The sequence below is a fragment of the Leptonychotes weddellii genome, unplaced genomic scaffold, assembly GCF_054177405.1.
Source record: "Leptonychotes weddellii isolate Sample4059 unplaced genomic scaffold, ASM5417740v2 HiC_scaffold_4267, whole genome shotgun sequence".
In the NCBI taxonomy this organism is placed as follows: domain Eukaryota; kingdom Metazoa; phylum Chordata; class Mammalia; order Carnivora; family Phocidae; genus Leptonychotes; species Leptonychotes weddellii.
Genome location: NW_028009311.1, coordinates 2,097 through 8,430, shown reverse-complemented (window position 1 = coordinate 8,430; position 6,334 = coordinate 2,097). Strand labels below are relative to the sequence as shown.

Genomic DNA, 6,334 nt, shown 5'->3' with positions numbered 1-6,334 from the left:
TAAGAGATGATGGATGGTTTCACAAAATAAGCTCTTGAAAATATATGAAACAAAATTAAGATGATATAAATCTTGTGTTAATAATCTGAATTGTTCTCATTACAACATAGCTTCCTCTGGCAGATACATTGTGCACCAGTCCTATACCAGAGAATATCATACCATATGTTGTTCTTCAAATATTGGAATATTGTAAAAATTGCTTAGATTTTATAGATTTATCATTTCTAATGGACATTGGAGTAGATTTACGATCCCCTGGGGCCTCACCAAACATTTGTGTTTATTGTGGCCCAAACCTTTTAAGCTTATGACAAGAGATTGTGCTTCTTTCTTTTGATTAAGTTTGAAATGCCTTTCTTATCTATTTTTATTAATTTGGAAAGAAATTGGATGAAAATGATTCTGTGCTTTGGTTTTATATTACCACCCTTTGCTAAGCAGTGTGCTGATAGCATTTTAAACATGATTTACTGAGAAGAATTTATATCATATGTGATTAATAAAAGGAGGGGAGGGCACGCTATAGCACAGCTAAGATCCCATTTCTGCATTTTCAGCTGCGTCAAAGCAGTTTTACTTTCCCGATTGAACATCATCCTGGGAGAAAGCAGGCTTCAGTTCCTGTAGTCTGCTGTTAGTTGGTACGTGTCCTGTAATTAGAGGGTCAGTTTTTTGGATCATAAATTTCTTAATTATAGATGATAGAGTTGCATAGTTGATCTATAAGATATCTTCATTTGGAAGTCATATTTTTTTCTCATGCTTCAGAACAAAATAGATATTTAGTGTACTATCCTTATAGGTTGAGTTTCAATTCTATTCAGTAAATACGTGTTGATGACTGACCATTTTACTAAGCATTATGGAGAAAACAAAGACAAGGAACTAGCGTTACTGAGGAAAGTAAAGAGAAGAATAAGACAAGTGTTTTGATAACTAAATTGTGGGATAGAATATGATAAGTATCATAAGGTACACATTTACTAAATGCATATGGAAGTTCAGATGAGATAGAGACCATTATTTCATATTTTTTTTCATGCCGAAATGATATTTGAGATAAGTCTTAAAGAAGGGATCAAGAATTGAGGTAGAAGAGAAGCAGATAAACTGAAAAAGTAGAACTTGGCTAATGGATGTTTGGAAAATATTAACTAGTCCTTTGTTCTGCACTCAAGGAATACTCCCGAGGCTAATATGAGATAAAGCCAGAAGTCTTCACATTTTTTGAATGATGTAGTTTGACTTAAATTTTAGAAAGATCAATATGGCACCACTATGGAAATTGAACTGAGAAGGGGAGGGGTGGGAAGGTGGAATGTCAGCCAAGAGGAATGATCTGAGTCAAGGAAAGAAATAAGGAAAACATGAATTAGGATTGGTTTGCTGGAACTTTAAGGAGCAGAGGACAAAATTGAGGAAATCTGCCAAAAAGTGCAAAAACACAAAAGATGAAAAAAATTTAAGAAAAAAATAAATAAATAAGGATCAGCCTGGGGTTCAGAAGCTCAGAAAACATGAGTTACAGAAAGAGAAAATGGACGGGAGAAAATTGACACAGAACTAATTCATGAAATCTCCCCAAGCTGAAGAATGTGGAATCTCAGAATGAAAAGTCTCCACCAAGAAGGCAACAAAATGAATGAAAAGAGACTCACAATTAGGTGATGGTATAACTTGATTTTAGAATCTCTAGAATAAAATAAAGATCTTAATGGCCTTAAGAAAGTGAAGAGGGGATTTCAGTTCTCGCGGGACCAGCCTGGGCCTCAGGCTATTTGAAGATTTTAATCCAGAACACGGATATCAGACAAAATCATGTAATTGATATCAACAATATGAATGACAAAATTAAAAGAGAAGAATTGAAGAGCTCCCTATATGCCCTGTTTTTTCAATTTGGCCATGTGGTAGATATTGTAGTGTTAAAGACCATGAAGATGAGGGGGCAAGGCTTTGTTATTTTTAAGGAACTAGGCTCACCCACAAATGCCTTCAGACAGTTAGAAGGATTTCTATTTTATGATAAATGAATGGAAATCCAGAATGCAAAAACAGATTCTGATATAATATCTAAAGTCTGTGGCACTTTTGCTGACTAAGTAGAAGGAAAAGAAAAGCGCAAAAACTGTAGAACTCTCTGCAACAGCTTCACACAAAAAACCTGGTCAGTGAACACCAAATGCAGTCAATGCCCAAGGAAATTCAACACAAATCCTCAGGTCTCTGATTACCTTCCACACTATATTTTATTCCTTAATAGTTTCCCAGAAGAGACTAATGAGATGATGTGATCCATGCTGTTTAATCAGCTTCCTGGTTTCAAGGAAGTACGTTTGGTATCTGGAGGCGTGACATTGCTTTCATGGAATTTGAAAATGACGGACAGGCTGGAGTTGCTGGGATGCTTTACAAGGATTTAAAATCACACCATCCCATGCCATGAAGATCACCTATGCCAAGAAATTGCATATGAGATAGTGGTCTTTATGGGACTTGGTGTTATTTACAGTGTTTGTTTTGGTAACATTTGGTCAGGCCATTTTACTAGTTGGGGGTGAGGGAGAGTGAAGGTTAAATTTTTGTGAATGATTTAAGACAATACCTAGTATTTGTTTTGCATTAATGAACTATGAAATATGAAGGCCTTAATTTTGTTCAATAAACTTCAATTTGTATTCCAAAAAGAAGAAAGAAAGAAAGAAAGAAAGAAAGAAAGAAAGAAAGAAAGAAAGAAAGAAAGAAAAAGAAAGAAGAAAGAAAGAAAGAAAGAAAGAAAGAAAGAAAGAAAGAAAGAAAAGAACGAAAGAAAGAAAGAAAAAAAGAAAGAAAGAAAGAAAGAAAGAAAGAAAGAAGAAAGAAAAGAAAGAAAGAAAAGAAAGAGGGGAAACAGGTAACCAATAAAAGATCAGGATACAGAATTCCCATAGGCTCTATGTCCAAATCACTGTTACCTATAGCAATGGCATAATGCCTTTAAAACTGTAAAGGAAAATGATCTCAAATTAGAATTTTCCATACAGGGGCACCTGGGTGGCTCAGATGGTTAAGCATCTGCATTTGGCTCAGGTCATGATCCCAGGGCCCTGGAATCGAGCCCCACATTGGGGTCTTTGGTCAGTGGGGAGTCTGCTTCTCCCTTTCCCTCTGCCTCTCCCCCTGCTCATACTCTCTCTCTCTCTCTCGGTATCTCTCAGTCTCAAATAAATAAATAAAATCCTTGAAAAAATTATTAAAAAATAATAAAAATAATTTTAAAAATTAAAAAAAAATTTCCCTACAATCTGCTACTCAATTGTGTAGGACGAATAATGACATTTTCTAATATATAAAGACCTCAAAAAATCTCTCTTAGATCCATTACCAGTAAAAAGTAACTGGAAGATTTTCTACAGTTAAAATAATTAATTCACTACAGTTAGAGTAATTAATTGACTACAGTTAAAATAATTAAACTAAGGAAGACATAGACAGCACAGAAAGCACAGAATCCAATACAAGAGATACACAAAGGAAATTAACTGTTGTCGTAGAGGACAATCAGTCCAGACAGGAGTTGGAGGGTGGTGACTTCCAGGAGGGATACTGCCAAGAAGTTAACGTTCACGATAGAACAACTGAGGTATTTCAGGGGCGCCTGGGTGGCTCAGTCATTGGGCGTCTGCCTTCGGCTCAGGTCGTGGTCCGGGACCCTGGGATTGAGCCCCGCATCGGGCTCCCTGCTCCGCGGGGAGGCCTGCTTCTCCCTCTCCTACTCCCCCTGCTTGTGTTCCCTCTCTCGCTGTGTCTCTCTCTGTCAAATAAATAAATAAAATCTTTAAAAAAAAAAAAAGAACAACTGAGGTATTTCAATGTATTTTCTAGGTCATTATTAAGGTCAAAGAGTTGGTGATTAATAAATTATACAGGGAACCGAGAAAATAAAAAATCAAGGCAGTCATTAATTCCAGGACAAATAAAACATTGCCTAAGAAAAGTCTTTGTAATCACAGTACAATACTTCTCTTAGCTGTGAATAATATTTGCATTGTCATAAATTCATGAACATTAAAAATTAATTCAAAAAAAGAGTGATATATAAACTACATTAGGAACATCAGGGGAGAGAAAGTATTTACCTCAAAGAGAAGCAAATATAGATCTTCCATAATAGGAAGTTATTAAATAATATCTAAAACAGAAAGGCCAAGAAATGGTAATATAAAAATGCGACTTCTAAAGGCACAGCATAAGGAATATAGTCAATGATATGGTAATAGCGTTGTATGGTGACAGATGGGAGCTACGCTTGTGCTGAGCAGAGCATAATGTATAGAGACATTGGATCACTATGTTGTACACCTGAAACTAATGTTAACGCTGTGTGTCAACTATACTCAAATCAAAATTTTTTAAAATGGGATTTATAGTATGGAGGCAACTGGCAGAAGAAACAGCTCTCAGGGTTCAATGTACGGCCTCGATGATTAAAAGAGGGCAATAGGAAGTCCAAGGTTTTCACTGTAAGCATAGTATGGCTATTTGACTTTTAAAATTATTTACATGTATAACTTTGTTTAAAGAAATAATTAAATAAAGAAAAGATTCTTCGTGTTTCCAAGAAGAAAATAAACAGGACTGGTAGAAGAAAGGCTCAAATCTGCAACGGATTAAGAAAAGAAATGGTGACCTCACATTTGCTTACAACCGAGTCCTGATTCTGTTTAAGTAAACATCAGACATTCTCAAACACTCTAACCTTCAGGGAATTCACCACATATAAGGTCATCTTTTTAAAATACTAATTAAATATTAATTCATTAATTAAACAACTTTAACACAAAATGGAGCCAATCAAAAGCTCAATGTAATAAGAAAAAAATGCAGTGATTATGTTTACAGAACAGAATACAAGTGTTATAAAATTGGACAATTAACGTATATTACAATTTTTAAAAATTGAGAGTTTTGGAAAGGGAGGTGGGAGAATGTGTATAAGTAGTAAATGTCTTTCAATGCCTGTCTATAACAGAAGTATGTGTTTCAGGAAATAAAACACAATGATTTCAACCTTTTAGCTTTTCTCATGTTTTTTCTCTAAATTTAGAGGTATCTATAGAAAATATCGAAGTGTTTGCAATTTCTTTAATTTCTTCATTTTCAATTATCAAGTTAAAATAAGTTGAATAATCGTCTTAAATGAGCCTTCATAGTGCACTCCCATTTGGGAACATTTTGTTTGCCTATCAGATGATGTCTTTTCATGTGTCTACTCTTAACTGCACATATAAAGAGACCAATGTCTGAACATTAACTTAATAATAACCAGCGGTATTTTGAGGGTTGTTTTTCTTCATATTCTAACTTGAATTCTTTATAATGAGGCTGAATTACATAAGTCTAAACCAAAAAAAAAAAAAAAAAAGATAAAAAGAAGAAAAAGAAAACCTAGTAAGAAAAATTTTTTCTCAGAGGAAAAGAAGAGAAGAAACATAATACTCATTAATGAAGAGAGCCCAGTCCAAGTTTTCTGTTACACAGGTTGGCAGTTTTTCCAGATATCTGGAATCCATGACTATATTCTGTGGTGACTGTGAGCAAGGCTCCCTCAAGGTGTTTATCTTAAATTTTATCCCCCTGTCCTCCCTCTGCTTACTCTATATGACAGGGGACTCTGCACAAGTCTGAGAGGATATCATGTCCCTCTCTGTACCCTTGAACTCCATCTTCTCAAGATGTCTTAAATTCTTTTCCCCCTTCCTTGCTATATGGTTTATTCTATAGGGCTAACTCTAACTGGGTATCTAGAGTGTTCAGGCACTTCCATTTTATGCACTTCTGCTATGGTCTCCAGTGTTTCCCCAGACTAGCTCAGCATGCCCTTTCCAATCCACTGCGTTTTTGCCATTGTCTTCTGTGCTTTGCCGTCTTCTACCCTGAATCTCACTCTTGTCATATTGACCTGCAGGTCACCTTCTGTTAGTGTCTGAAGAGGACTTCTGTCATTACTTCATAAGTTAAATAAAATTTTTGAATATGTTCATTTTATATTTACATAAAAGCCATGATTTTACGATTTTAAAAATTACACTCCTGATTTCTGGAGCTTCTACTAAGCTGCCCGAGTAGATTGACTTGATGCCGCCCAGTAAACTCTCTTGCTAAGACCAGATAGGTGTTTTCTTGCCTTATATGGTGAACTCCAAGCTGCAAAGGAATTTTAACTTTGTCTTTTTGTTTTGTTTTTATTTTATTTTAAATGTTATTTTATATTTTATTTGTTTTTGGCTCAAACAATAACAATTGAGGATCGGTTTTTGCCTTAAGTATTTTGTAGAATTCACTAATAATG

General features: G+C 35.0%; 1 pseudogene; it reads left to right on the top strand.

The window, feature by feature from the left end:
- Nucleotides 1–1,728: 1,728 nt before the first annotated feature.
- LOC102748107 (U2 small nuclear ribonucleoprotein B'' pseudogene) lies at nt 1,729–2,484 on the top strand (annotated as a pseudogene).
- Nucleotides 2,485–6,334: the final 3,850 nt, after the last annotated feature.